Below are 13,186 nucleotides of genomic sequence, written 5' to 3'. Positions count from 1 at the left end.
CCATACTTCAAAAATTATTCTCAAAAACTGAGTAAGAAAACACTCTTCCAGAATCCTTCTACAAGGTAAATGTAGTCCTAACATCTAAACCAGAGAAAGAAAACACATTAGGAAAACTATAGAAAAATATCATTAACGAATATTGGATCAAAAACTTTAAATAAAATTCTAACAAAGAGACTACAGAAATTTATTCAAAAAGCCATTTGTTAATAACCAAGTGAGATTCACAGCAGAGATGCAAGATGCAAGAACACTAAGAAAACAATCCACATACTCACATTAAAAACCACATCTAAAACCACAGGATCATCTTAAAGAGATACAGAAAAAGCCTCTGACAAAGTGCAGAACTTTTTTATGCTACAGACCCTACAAAATACTGGCATAGAGGGAACTTATAAAAAATATCACAAAAAGCATCTAACTAAAACCAAAAGCAAACATGAAATGAGAATTCACTAGAATCTTTTCCTATAAATAGAAGAACGAAACAAGGATGCCTGCACCTCCCCCCGCACCTCCACTCTTATCTAATTCTGGAAATGCTAGGAACATCAACAAAACAGGAAAAAGAAATTAAAGGCATAGAGATGTTTACTGATATGATGGCGAACTTGGAAAACCCCAGGAAATCAGCAAAACTGTTCATGACAACAGCATCAGCTACAAAATCAAACCTCCAATATCCACATTCTCTTTATTCATTAATAATAAAACCCAAGAAACAATAACAGAAATATTCCAAATAACTACAAAATACATAAACCATCTGGAGATTGATCTGCCGAAGGACGCATGAGACTTGGATAGATTCACTTCAGTGTTTTTTAAAGAAATAAAGAACTTAAACTAGTTAAAGAAATATTCAGTGCTCATGACTAGACTATGCCAAAGTAATAAAAATGACAATACAATCACAGTTAACTTACACTTTTAATGATATACCAAACAAATCACCAAAGAGATACTTTCGAGAACTAGATTCATAATAAAATTCATTTGGAAAAATAAAAGGTCTAGAATATTAGCCTTTAAATCATACTACAAGCCAAAAGTTACCAGTATCTCCTGGTATTGGTTAAAAAATAGAAAGAACTTGGGAAGAGACCACACAAGGGACAATTAGAAATAATGGAACTCAATAAATCATGAAAAATGAAAAAAGTAGAAAACATAATTACCTCAGGAAAACAAAATAAAAACTTTCTGGGAAAACTGAAAAGCAATCTGACAGAAATTAGACTAACACCTTAAGCCATAATCCAAAATAAATTCTAACTGAATATATGACCTTAATATTAAAGAGGACACTATTAATAAAATTACAAAAGAAAGAGATCATATGCCTTTGACAGCTGTAAACAGGAGATGTATTCTTAGCCAAACAAGAGATAGAAGAAATTACAAAAAAAAAAATAGGTAATCCTGACTACATGAAACTGAAAAGCTTCTGCAAAGAGAAAATTAATGTACCTAGGATAAAAAGGAAATTACTATAAATAGTTCTTGGATATATCTAAAACATATATACACACACCACAGATAAAAAGGGAAGGAGCTGAATGAAGGGAAAAAAAAAATCTTTGTTTTATACATATACACACACACACACACACACACACACACACACACACACACACACACACACACACACACATACACACGACTAATACCCACTCCCCAACAGAAAAGTAATGAAAATACATGAACAGTTATGAAAAAAAAGAAATTTAAAGTATTCATATGAAAAAAATACTCTAAATCGCTAATAAAATAGAAATACAAATCAAAACCACCCCAAGGTTTTACCTCACATCCTGCAAATTGGCAAAGGTAACTTAAAATTGCAATAACCAATGCTGATGGGGCTGTGGAATGAAAAACAGGCACAATCAAATATTAGTGGAGCTGTGAAATGGTATAACCATCTTGAAAAGCAATCTGGAATTATGCAAATAAAGTAACATACAGGTGTTACACATTGCACGTTTTCAGACTTTTTCAATTTATCAATCAATTGTGCAGTTTTTTTTCTTCTTTAAAAATGCTATTTACTACATGGGATAACTCTTTAGAAGGGGGAAAGAAAAGGGGAAAGATACTTGGGATAACTGATGATTTAAGAAACAAATATTGATAAAAACTTTAAAAATAAAAAAAACTCACCCTTTCAAATGTATCTGAAATATGACAGAATATCAAATGCTTGAAGGAAAAGAGCAAAATCAAATGACATCATTAATACCAAATGTAAAGGTAATGGAGAAGTCCACAATTGATGGCCCTTCTTCCCACTTTCTTCACCTGCTAACTAGCACCTGATTTACTGAGTTATCCCACAAAAAAAATGTTACCCAGGGACTATATGAACACAATTACAAAACACTTTTCACACAAATAAAGTCAGATTTAAGTAAATAGGAAAACATCAGTTACTCAAGGGTAGGCCGAGCCAATATAATAAAAATGACAATTCTACTTAAATTAAATAACTTATTCACTGCCATACCAATCAAACTACCAAAAAATTATTTTCTAGAGCTAGAAAAAATAATTTCACAATTCATCTGGAAGAACAAAAGGTCCAGAATATCAAGGGAATTAATGAAAAGAAATGCTAGCAAAGGTGGCCTAGCCCTACCAGATCTCAAATTGTATTATAAAGCAGCAATCATCAAAACCATTTGGTACTGGCTAAGATATAGAGGGGTAGACCAGTGGAATAGGTTAGGTACACAAGACACAAACTGGATAACAAGTGTGGCAGAAACTAGGCCTGACACCATATACAAGAATAAAGTCCAAATGGATACATGATCGAGGCATAAAAACTGATATACTATAAACAAATTAGGGGAGCAAGGAATAGTGTATCTGTCAGATTTATGGAAAATGGAGATATTTGTGACCAAACAAGAGACAGAGAACATTATGAAGTACAAAACAGATCATTTTGATTACATTAAATTGAAAAGCTTTTGCATAAACTCAATGAAACTAAGATTAGGAGGGAAGCAGAAAACTGGGAAAGAATTTTTACAACTAGTGTCTGTGATAAAGGCCACACTTCTAAAATATATAGAGAACTGAGTCAAATGTACAAGAATACAAGTCATTCCCCAATTGACAAATGGTCAAAGGATATGAACAGGTAGTTTTCAGAGGAAGAAATTAAACCTATCTATAGTCATATGAAAAAATGCTCTAAATCACTTTTGATTAGAGAGATGCAAATCAAAACAACTCTGAGGTACCACATCACACCTATCAGATTGGCTAACATGACAGAACAGGAAGATCATAAATGTTGGAGAGGATGTGGGAGAGTTGGAACACTAATACACGCTGGTGGAGCTGTGATCTGATCCAACCATTCTAGAGAGCAATTTGGAACTCTGCCCAAAGGGCTACAAAAATGTGCATACCCTCTGACTCAGCAATATCGCTTCTAGGACTGTAATCCCCAAGAGATCATAAAAATGGGAAAGGGTCCCACATGTACAAAAATATTTATAGCAGCTCTCTTTGTGGTGGCCAAGACCTGGAAATCAAGGAAATGCCCATCAATTAGGGAATGGCTGAATAAATTATGGTATATGAATGTAATGGAATACTACTGTGCTATAAGAAATGATGGACAGGAGGACTTCAGAAAAACCTGGAAAGACCTATATGAACTCATGCTGAGTGAAAGGAGCAGAACAAAAAAGAACACTGCACACAGTAACAGCCACAGTGTGCAAGGATTGTTCCTGGTAGACTTAGCCCTTCACAGCTATGCAAGGACCTAAAACATTCCCAATGGAGGCAAAATGCCATCCACATCCAGAGAAAGAACCACAGAATCAGAACGCAGAATGAAGTAGAATATTTTGTGTTATTGTTTTGTTTTGATTTTTCTCATGGTTTCTCCCATTCATTTTAAATCTTCTATGCAAGATGACTAATGTGAAAATGTGGTTAATAAGAGTATATGTATAGAACCCATATAAGATTGCAAGCTGTCTCGAGGAGGGGGGGAGGGAGGAAGGAAGAGGAGAAAATCTAAGACTTATGGAAGTGATTGCAGAAAACTGAAAACAAATTAATTTTTTAAAAATGTCAAAGAAAAAAGTTTGGAACTATAGCGGCAATCACTTTGATGTGAAGGGCTTCTTCATAAAGAAACCATGTGGTGAGAGTGGGGAGTAACTTTCATCTATGAGAATGAATAAGAAGTATTTGGAGAATACATAGACAAAACTAAAGAGATACTTTCTTGATATAACTGTCTTAATTGTTATTTTATGAAGAAATACTATAAAGAAAATCCTATGAAGTTGCGTAATTTTTGAAAAAAATGGTACCTATGATGGCAGAAAAGGAGAAAGAAAACAGAACTAAAATAACATTTCCTGAAAAACTGAACTTAACTCTTTCCTGGAAGACAAATGCATAAAGGAAACTTAAGACTTTAATCAGTATCTTGAATGAACTGAATGGTAGAATTCTATATCCACAAGAAATATCTTCTATTGTCACAGTGAAGTTTACTCTAGCTATGCTATCTCAAAAAATACTGAATTCACTGTTACCAAAACATACATTCATTAACTTTAATATATTAATTTAATCACAAGAGACAAAGGGATTTGATACATAGAGATATTAGAAATTACTACTGGGAAGAGAAATTTCTCCAGTTTATTAAATATTTATTTAAAATAGAGGTTCAAGCAGATTAATGAGAAAGAAATTTTAAATCTTGTTAACAAGAAAAGATCCTAGCATAACTCTGCACTAGTCTAGAACTCTGGATAATAATTTGAAAATACAGAAACAGATAAAAAAGCAGGCTGGAGATATCGACAACCCCCACATGAAGCAGGTTGAGAAAAGTATAGCCTGACATGCGACAAGGCATTACTGGTCTGCTGTCTGATCAAAGCTGTAGCTCACCCAATCTCAGCCTGTCACCTGACTCATTCTCTATAAATAAATTCTATGCTCCCTAGCTACATGGCTATCTAAGAGTATGCTAGAATAATTTACTTCTCATTAATACACTTCCTTGTCAGGTACTCCAGTTGATTATACAATAATTCATATTGGTAACAACTAATATTGAATGAGCTAGAGAAATGTCCTTTCTCAATACTCAATTACACTCGTGGACTAAAATTTGTTCAAACGTAGTTCAGAGAAAGGGCATGTATTTGTTTCTAGTTTTTGCTGCTAAGAGTATTTTGATATGGGGCTTTTGACTTTTGTTTTGGAGAGGGGAATATATTTAAAGAAATGCTAAAATTACAAATTATTAACCAATGAAATTTATAACAAGGGTATTTAATATTTTGGCTATGGTCAATGTCACAGCCTGTTTCACCATAAAAATCCTGACTATATTGCCAGTTGACTTTTCTTTACTTGCAAAAACCCAGTCTTCAGCTATTAAATTTTCTCCAAAGGAAAAAAAAGACCTTTTCTTCTTCTTTCTTTGAAGTTAGCTTCTCCCCAGCAGGAAATAATCCCTTCACACTATCTTAATAGTCTCTCTTCACAATCAAGTAAATTTTCATTTATCACAGATTTTAAAAAAACCCCAAACACACACACCTCTATGACTCCATTGGGATAAGTTTTCCACATTAAGCCATCTTTTCAAGGGATTGTTCATAGATTCTCATAGGTCACAAATAACACATACACACTGTCCCTGATTTTGTAGGGAGAGGTATTTCACACCAAGCTATTTCTGAAAAGTGACTTTTAAACTGCAAGCACAAAACTGCTTTTTTATCTCAACATTTTAATTCCTAAAGGTACTGTAACAGTATCTGTGGTCTCCATAAGATTTCAGTTCTTTTTTTCAATCATGTCTGACTCTTTGGGATCCCATTTGAGCTTTTCTTGGCAAAAATACTTGAGTGGTTTGGCATTTCCTTCTACATTTCATTTTGCAGATGAGGAATTGAGGCAAACAGGGTCAAGTGACTTGACCACGGTCACACAGCCAGTAAGTGCCTGAGGCCAGATGGGAACTCAGGAAGATGAATCTTCCTGACTTTAGGGCTGGAACTCTATTCACTTCACCACCTAGCTGCCTTGTATGCTACGGTAATACAGACACAGTAATATACTGAAGTAGATCTGTAGCTTAGATCAACTATTCTGGAAAGCAATGAAAATTAAATTAGCCACACAATGCTCTACCTCTGCAGTCCCATACAGAACTGGGAGGAAGTAGTGGAGGAAAAGCACAGAGTACATACAGGATTCCTATCTTCCTGGAAAGGAAAGAACTGATTATGGCAGCCCTAGACCCTCATCTTCTCCAATCCATTCAAGACTGCAGACAAGGCAGTATTCCAGTCTGAAACTACAACAGAAGGCAGTGCAATTGCAGGACCAGGGAATAAGGATTGTAAAATCTTCTAAAATTACTACCCTATGAGCCTATAAGAGAGATTCCTAACTCAACATTCTCACAGAGGACGAGGCTCCTAGAGAGGAGTAAAGCTCAGTTCAGTATCCCAATCCAAGATTGAAGCGAGGGGGGAAGATTCCAGGGAGCACTGTGGTCCTATCTCAACTACTCCAGCCAGGACCAATGAACTTCACCCCAGTATCCAAGATTGAAGCGAGGGGGGAAGATTCCAGGGAGCACTGTGATCCTATCTCAACTACTCCAGCCAGGACCAATGAACTTCACCCCAGTATATCAGGCCAAGGAAGGAAAGAACACAATGTGGCTGTTAACAGTCCACCAATGTAGAACCAGAATAACTCTACAGCTAAAAGAAGTTCAAAAGAAACAGGGAGACCCTCCCTAATGGAAAGATTAATACAGATGTAAGCAAATAGAAGAAAACTTCCAATACAATGAAGACAGACTATGAACCCCAAGATAAGTTTCAGAAGTAATTCTGCAGTAATTCCAAGTAGAACCCACAACGAAAAAATACTGTTGGATTGCTCACAAGGAATCTAAGAGTGGAAGGAAGAGCTAGAGAGGATCAAGAATCGAATGAGAGCTCTTACAAAAAATTAGGAAAAAACAAATAAAAGGTGGAAAAGCTTGCCTAAGTAGTAGACATTCTGAAAGACATTAACAGAGTAGAGAGCTAAAAAATTCAAGGTCATGATAAGGAATATTAGAACAAAATCAGAAGGAAGAAAGGAAACAAGCATTTATTAAGCACCTACTATGTGCCAGACACTATGCAAAGCATTCTCCAAATACAATCTCATTTGGTCCTTACAACAACCCTGGGAGGTAGGTTCTAGTTTTACAACTGATGAAACTAAGTCTTGAGTGACTTGCCCAGTTCACAAAGCTAGTGAGTGTCTGACGCTGGTTTGGTTTCAGGTCTTTCCTGTCTCCACTCCACCTCAAGTATTCAGAGGTACCACCTATTTGCCTCTGAATATACGAGGTAGCTATCAAAAACAACTGACCTGGAAAAGAGAATAAGGAAAAGACTGAAGAATCATTGGGCCTCTTGAAAACCATGGTAAAACAAGACAGGGCCACTACATTTAAAAAATATCATTAAAGAAAACTGCCTGAGAACTAAACAACAAAATGAAAAATGATACAGTCCGTAAGTTATCACCTGAAACTCACTCTCTCTCTGTATGCATATAAATATATATGTGTGTGTGTGTATGCATATACAAAATCATAAACATGATTGCACATCCCAGAGCTTCCAGGTTAAAGAGAATACCAAGATCCCACTGTACTCAAAAGGGATCTTGACAATCTCGCAACAAGATACACCCTTACAAACTGCCTGCACTGTCAAACACAGACCTTAACATCATACAAAATTCCTTGAAAGATTCAAGATGGGTAATTTTGATCAACAACTATCAGTGACCTATTATTACCACCTAAGGTATCTGCCACAATTATAGAGGATGTACAAGAAAGAAATGAAACACAAGATGAAATTTCCTCTTTCCAAGTATTCTTATTTTTATATACCATTGTGATTAAATGAAGCCCTAAAATACTACACAGTCTCCTGAGACCTCTAATCACTCAAAATAGCTGACTGTAATCATGTAGGGAAAGGAAAAGGAAAAGGACAGGAGAAAGGAAAGGAGAAAGGATAGGAGAAAGGACAGGAGAAAAGACAGGACAGGACAGGACAGGACAGGACAGGACAGGACAGGAAAGGAAAGGAAAGGAAAGGAAAGGTTTTCTATTGTCCAGACGGTGGCATGCAGCTGAATGGAAGAAAATCACCTAAATGAGATCCAAAAGCAGAATGATGTTTTTTCCCATTCAAAGCAATACTGGCTTGGTGATACTCTTGTTGAAAGCTATTAGCAACACTATCACTACCACTATTCACCAAGAGAAGAGGAAAAATAGACAGAATTTCCTAAGGAAGCTATTAAAGAGTATGTAGTAGCTATAATTCTGCTCCCAGGTATATCTGGAGCAGTGTGGTAGGCACAGCACAATTTATTTATGAAAAGTCTTGGGAGTGGAAGTGGGGGGTGAAGAGATATGTCACATCTCACTACCCTCATAAAGAGACCAATTTCTTTATTTAAAACACAAAATACTTAAAAAAAAAAAAACAACCCTTCAGATGCTAAAAAAACAAACAGGACAGTTTTTTAAGTGCTGGCAATATAAATTCAAATAGAAAAGACTCTCCTTTCTGATTACATTCTAATTGGGGAAGGCAACACATCAAAAGAAGCTAAAGAGAAGGGGAGAGGCGAGAGAAAGAAGAGGAAAGACAGAGACACAGAATGAGTGAGAAGGTCCAGAAAGCCCAGAGCAGCCTGGAGAGTGATGAAACATGTGTGTGCCTTCCAGGGCTGGAGTAAAGCTTCAGGATGAAGTGCTGTAACTTGGAAGAGGAATTCCAGAACCGCTGCCTAGACAGGAAAAGCTCAGGTTCCAACCATTTGGTCAAAAGCATTACCCTACAAATTTCAGTTATTTCTACAGGTTGGGCACTCTTTCAGTCTGTGGGCTATTAAGTAACCTAGGGCCAGAGCAGCAGTATTTAAATACCAGACTGACACTTTCTGACTTACTTACCAGGAACCACAAAGTTTTAATTGGCCAAATCCTCGGGCACTACAACCACTCACCTCTTCTCTCGCTCCGGTTTGCCTTTTATAGTGGAGCCATGTAAGCCCCAGCTGTTTCTAATTACCTCTCAGGCTCTTCCTGGGTGAATGACTCAGCAACCTGACTTTAAAGGAGCCAAAGTATTTTCTAACACAATCTACGGGTTAACCAATATTGACAATGAAACACGTTGGGTGCTTTTTTTTTTTTTAAAGTAACTTTACCGGATAATAGAGCTAGAAAAGAAACTGAGGCCCCAAAAGAATTAAATAGTTTTGTCCAAGGTCACAAAGAGAGGAAGTCGCAGAGCCATTTTTCTATAAACTCAATTCCTCTTTTTCCAAAGTCAGCACACTTTCCACTGCACCAAGAAGAAAGATGATTTGTTCACAATACTTTCCTACTGCAATCAAGCTTCCTTCTTCAACAGTCCTCCAGATTGCTCCTAAACATGCTGACCTGAGGAAATCCTGTTTTTCTATACCTATATTTCTATATCTAATCCACAGTATTCTATATTTACTATACTATATGTAGTATTACAAGGCTTTTCAGGAAATCCTGCTTTTCTATGTCTATATTTCTATATCTAATCCACAGTATTCTATATTTACTATACTATATGTACTACTATAAGACTTAACAGGAAATCCCGTTTTTCTACATCGAGCAGTCCCTACGTATTGATCATCAATCAGTCCGATGAGGAGCATTATTTGCCACCAATCTGTCCCTACATGTGCCGCTTATAGCTTTTAGTTACTCGGCGTTACATTAAAATTGCGCGATCCCACCGCGAGAGAGATCAGTGCACAACACGGGCATTCACATTTTCTTTGGAAATCGCGGGATTTCCGAGGGCTCCCACGACGACTTTTCCACGCCGCGGGCCCGGCCCGGCCCAAACTTAGATGTCTTACGAGCACGGGCCATTACCTCTCGGCACCAAGCGCTCCCCAACGCCGCCCGCCCAGCCCGACGCTCCCCAGACGAACGCCGAGGGAGCTGACAGAGTGATTTTTACTACATGAGTAAGTTGTGATGCATCCGAGTTGTGGATTCCCGGAAAAAGAGGACCTTCAGATAAACGGAAGGCGGCCGCACGTTTGCGGGGAACCCCGCGTCTCACACCCCACTTCCATCGGAGGGGCGGATCCTTCGGGGGGGCGAGGGGCTTCTAAGGACATTTTGAATGCTCACAGGTTTAAAAACACATTTCAAACCGACGGATTTACGCCGGGGCGGAAAGTCAAGCCGCCCACGGCCTGGGCACCAGGGCACCCCCCAAAAGACCGGGCTAAGGGCAGAGCCCAGCGGGGGGGCGCGGGGACCAAAGGGCGCCCAGGCCGCCCGCTCCTCCCCCGCCCCTGCTGCGCGCGCCCCTCCCCCAAGGGCGCAGACCCACCGGCCTCCCCACTCCGCTCTACTCACCCCCGACTGCTACACGGGGCCCGGGGTCGGGGGGTGGGGGCCGTCGCTTCCCGCGGACGAACAGGGACGCGGATATTCGGGAGACGGGGTCAGAATCTACGGGCGAGTGACCGAGCCCCAGAAGGAAAGCGATCAGGTGACTGTTTGTCTCTCAGTTCTTTCTCTCCTCTCACCGGCCCCCCCCAGCCCCGCCTCTCCCCTCCTCGGCCTGGCTCGCGGTCCCGCCCCCTTTCGTTCTCGCTAACGATTGGCCCGCGAGGCCTGTTGGAACACGTCAGTCCCGGCCCCTGGAAAAGCGGCTGGTAGGAAGAAAAGAAGGGGTGGAGTTCGGGGCTGGGAAGGAGCGGGGCTCTCGGAACGGGCGAGCCCTTCTCTCTATTGTGGTCCTTGCCCCTGCCTGAGGGCTTGTGTGTAGGACTATGAATTAAGAAACGAAACGAGAAGTTAAAAGGCCAGAAGAACGCATGATTTCCAGGGAAAAGAGAGAGGAGGTGGAGAAGGAATGGCCAGCTTTCCTGGCCCTTAACTCACCCTATAGCATTATTTGCTTAAAGTGGAAAAGGAACCTAAGTTGTGGAACCAATCAATCCGTATCTCACGGATTTATACTCTTAAAAACTGAAGCCTGACATTCGGGACTGAGAAGCCTGGCAAAAGGCACTAATGAAATGATTAGACCCTGCTTCCTCCCTGGCTGGTCTGAACAAGGAAGACACGCGTATCTGCCCACAGGTGACTTCAACGTGTGACTAGCGGAGGAGTAAAAATTATTTCCAAGGAGGAGAAAATAGGGAAAGACCGTCTTTAAAACCTCCCCGTTTTCTACTTAAGAAAAATCACATTGGGGAAAGTAAAACGGATAATGAATGGAACACTGGAAGAGGCTGCAAATCCTAGAAGACAATCCCCAAAGAATCAAATGTACAGGTAACCCAAAGGGTAATTAATGGCATTGATACAGTGTCTTTTAGTTTGCAGAAGAGACAAACTCAGAACGGTTAATGACTTGTGGATGGTCTTATAGCTATAAGTATCAGAGGCAGAAATGAAACTTACATCTTCTGGGCTCTAGGTTCAACATGCTTTCCAGTACAGCCCTGGTGCCTCTGAAAGATGCTTGGCTACCAACCAAAATGAACAGGTTCCAAAAACTGCCACTTTGGATGAATGAGATGATGCCAAGCGGTGACGAAGAGAAGGCAGAGCTCTTCAGATTTTTCTGAGTGATTCTCGGATTAAAGGACAAAATAAGATATCCGTGTAGATATTAAGGAAATTGTAAGGGAGCCCTAGTTGCTGGTAATGAATTGAAGTCACCTAGTCCAGGTAAAACTATATCACCAGGCGTTTCCTTCTCAGAGGTTAAGTGACTTGCCCCCATCACACAGCTAATTCATGTCCAAATCCAGATTTGAACTCAAATCTTTCTGACTCTGGGCCCCACTGTCTATCCACTGAACCACCTTGCTCAGGAGGACAGCACCTCTGGCATGAGGGTTTGCAGAGCCTTTATCAGGACTGCTTTCCACCTTTGCTGTCTACCTGATTCACCCAATTCCTACTTGTGGCTCCAAGAAGCTGCAGCATCTGCGGCAGCCACACCTAAATAAACCTCATGGGAAGACAGACCCAACCAGATTAAAGGTACCCATCATGAGTTAAGGGGATGTCCCCCCCCCCCAAGCCTGTGAAGACTTCCCTTGGCACAGTGGAAGGATGAAAACAATTTGCTCCAAAGTCCATGAAGGTGGCTGAAGCAAGCATCATGGAATGGTTAGAGCTTGGTTAGATATTGAAGATGCCAAGGCCATCACCAGTCATCTTGACTTTGTCTTGCTACTAGACTCCAAAGATTGTGGAAGAGAAAGTGAGGCTGACTGCTTTGTGCAGCTCTGCCTCTCTTAAATCCAATTTATCCACAAGTCAAGATACCATCTATGATATCAGTGGTCCTCTTCAGAAATGAAGGACAAACAGTATCCTCAGGCATATGTGATTTCTAGACCAGTTTAAGTTCATTGTTGAATGTTAGTGATGGAATCCTAATAAAGATAGGTCCCACTGCCCCTACCTAGCCATTACTCTCCCGTCTCAATATCCTAACTTCCTCATATAGGGCTCACTGCTCACTAGAATAACAAGTATGTCCATGAACTCTTATTTCCCACAGAAACAGCAGGCATATCCATGTAATGGAATCCCAGCCACTGCCTCTAGCTAGCCACTGTCCCCAGAACCATTCCTCATATTTCCCATAGAAACAGCACATATGTCCATGCACTGTACCACAGTCACATCCATCTAGGACCACAGTACTCAGCCAATCAGAAAGAAACACCATCAGGATGCCCAAGCAGGATGTAGACCCCAAAACAATAGCAGGGACTTTCCTTAAGTAGGTACCTTTGTTTTACATTTTCTTGATTTTTCATAAAATTATTAGCTTCCATCTGCTCCATTCTAATCTTTAAAGAATCATTTTCCATCTGGCCAGTTCTGTTTTTTAAGACATTCTTCTCCTTTGGCTTTTTGGATCTCTTCTGTCATTTGGGTTAGTCTATTTTTTTCAGTGTTATTTTCTTCAGCATTTTTTGGGGTCTCCTTTAGCAAGCAGTTGACTCGTTTTTCATGATTTTCTTGCATCATTCTTATTTTTCTTCCCAATTTTTGCTC

The 13,186-nt window shown here is 39.6% G+C and overlaps 1 protein-coding gene across 2 annotated transcripts in view; it reads right to left on the bottom strand.

Moving 5' to 3' along the window:
• Positions 1-10,646, bottom strand: part of BACH1 (BTB domain and CNC homolog 1) — a 61,654-nt gene extending 51,008 nt beyond the window's left edge. Inside the window, exon 1 of one of the 2 annotated variants that reach the window (XM_072614804.1) lies at positions 10,514-10,646. The gene's annotated coding sequence lies outside the window, so the exon portion shown is untranslated. The remainder of the gene's footprint in view (positions 1-10,513) is intronic. The other variant, XM_072614809.1, reaches the window with a different exon arrangement.
• Between the last annotated feature and the right edge of the window lie 2,540 nt (positions 10,647-13,186).

This window comes from Notamacropus eugenii, chromosome 5, assembly GCF_028372415.1.
Source record: "Notamacropus eugenii isolate mMacEug1 chromosome 5, mMacEug1.pri_v2, whole genome shotgun sequence".
Taxonomy (NCBI): Eukaryota; Metazoa; Chordata; class Mammalia; order Diprotodontia; family Macropodidae; genus Notamacropus; species Notamacropus eugenii.
The sequence above is the reverse complement of the archived record's forward strand: the minus strand, read 5'-3'. Positions and strand labels throughout refer to the sequence as shown.